This window comes from Euphorbia lathyris, chromosome 10 (assembly GCF_963576675.1).
Source record: "Euphorbia lathyris chromosome 10, ddEupLath1.1, whole genome shotgun sequence".
NCBI classification, from domain to species: Eukaryota; Viridiplantae; Streptophyta; class Magnoliopsida; order Malpighiales; family Euphorbiaceae; genus Euphorbia; species Euphorbia lathyris.
The window spans coordinates 27070405-27072400 of record NC_088919.1 but is presented as its reverse complement, the minus strand read 5'-3'; the positions used below and the strand labels follow the sequence as shown (position 1 = coordinate 27072400).

Genomic DNA, 1996 nt, shown 5'->3' with positions numbered 1-1996 from the left:
TGACAGCTGTCACCCAATGAATGGCATTGAACAGAGTAGCCATCAATACGAATCATCATGACGGCGCGCGAAGAAGCTCAAAAGCCCTAAAGGACTTTAAAGTAACTTTAGGGGGGCTTCTGATAACATCGGGATATTATCCAAGGGATCAAAGGAGATATTTACCCAAACGACCGCGTATTGAACCGGTCAGAAAAGGCCACGGCGTATCAAGCAAAGACATTCGATGGGCGGATCACCGAGACTCCGCCACATGAGATCCGTAGTCAAACCTACGTTAGATTCGCCATCACCCTTCGATCCGCCAGCTGAACAGCTGAGCCGATTCCTCAATAAAGGCAATTAATGAGCTATTAATGAGCTAACAGACATACTTAAAGGAAACCAGTAACCGCCATTAATGAAGCATTAATGGAGACTTTCTAGTTACTAAGGGTTACAACTTCATGACTATATATAGCTTGCATCTCAAGCTATCAAGGTACACATTCTCACAAACCTAGAAACCCTACTTTGTCAATTCAGTTTATTCCTCCATATTCTATACTGACTTTGGCATCGGAGCTTCCCCCCGTCGAACCCAACGACGCCCCCACATGGATGAAAGCTAATCGGAAATTCTCCACTAGTCATCAGGCACTCTTGCTTTGTAGGATAGCAAGTTCTCATTGGCAGGTTGTTTGTCCCTTCGCTTCTCTGATTGGCTGTTTGGTGGGATTTTGCTGGCTCGGTGGCTGGTTGATCTCCTCCTCCTACATCATTGGTTAAACTGTTATCTTCAAAATTATTGGAGATTCTTTTACCTCCTCTCAAAATGATGGCATTGACTTCCTCCTTTGGATTGGTCACTGTGTTGCTTGGTAAGGCTATTTTCTCTTTTAAAGCAATGATGGTGGCAAACTACTGCATCTGAGTTTCAAGGCTCTTGATGGAAGATTGCATTTGTTTCATGAATTGCATCATCATGGACTCTAGATCAGGCTTTCCTTCTTGTTGAATAGCTGGTTGACGCTGATAATTCTGAGTAGAATAGGTGGCCTCCTGCGATTGGTAGGATGGTCTTGCATTATCTTGCCTATATGGTTGCTGAGCAGTTGGTTGTCTTTGGTTATCCTGCCATAAAAAGGTAGGATGATTTTGCCAACCTGGGTTATATGTATTTGAGTATGGGTTAGGTGGTTGTCTTGCAATAAAATCACATTGTTCCTTCATTGATGCTCCCGGTTTAATTCCTGGGCAGTCAATAGGCCTATGTGGTCCACTGCAGAAATCACATCCTTCAGGTTTCAGCTGTTCGTGCTGGCCAGGTAGTTGAGGTTGTGCTTGAATAGCCGAAACATTCATCTTTCCTACTGTCTTAACCAACTGCTCCATTTGCACTGACAATCTAGTGATGGCTTCATTGTTCGAATCATTAGAAAATCTTTTGCCATCACTTCTCACAGAATGCCAATTGTAACTCGTGTTAACAATTTTCTCTATCAACTCGTACAAGGCTTGAGGTTCAAGCTCCTCAAGATTGCCATTTGCCACTGATTCGATTTGAATCTTGTATGCATTGGTTACTCCATTGTAGAAGTTCTACACTTGCATCCACATAGGTATGCCATGATTTGGAACTCTTCTAAGCAGCTCCTTGTACCTCTCCCAAGCTTCGGATAGAGATTCATCTTCTTCTTGAAAGAAATGAGATACCTTATTTCTAAGCTTGAAGGCCTGTCGTGGGGGAAAATACTTCATCAGGAACAAGGTTGCCATTTCTTGCCAAGTGGTGATTGAACCTGGCTGGAGATTTTTCAGCCAGTTTTTGGCCTTGTCCTTCAATGAGAATGGGAACAATTTGAGTCTGATCACGGCATCGCTCTCATTCATATTCGTTCGAAAAGTGTTGCACATCGTAATGAAATCTTGAATGTGAGCGTTTGGATCTTCATTCGGATACCCACAGAACTGCGCGGCTATTTGCAGCATCTGAATCATTGAAGCTTTGATTTCA

The 1996-nt window shown here is 43.1% G+C and overlaps 1 non-coding gene across 1 annotated transcript; it reads left to right on the top strand.

Moving 5' to 3' along the window:
- The first annotated feature begins 1603 nt into the window (after positions 1-1603).
- LOC136210271 (small nucleolar RNA R71) lies at positions 1604-1710 on the top strand. The gene has a single exon (XR_010677976.1). It is a non-coding gene; the product is annotated as a small nucleolar RNA R71 (small nucleolar RNA).
- The last annotated feature ends 286 nt before the right edge of the window (positions 1711-1996 follow it).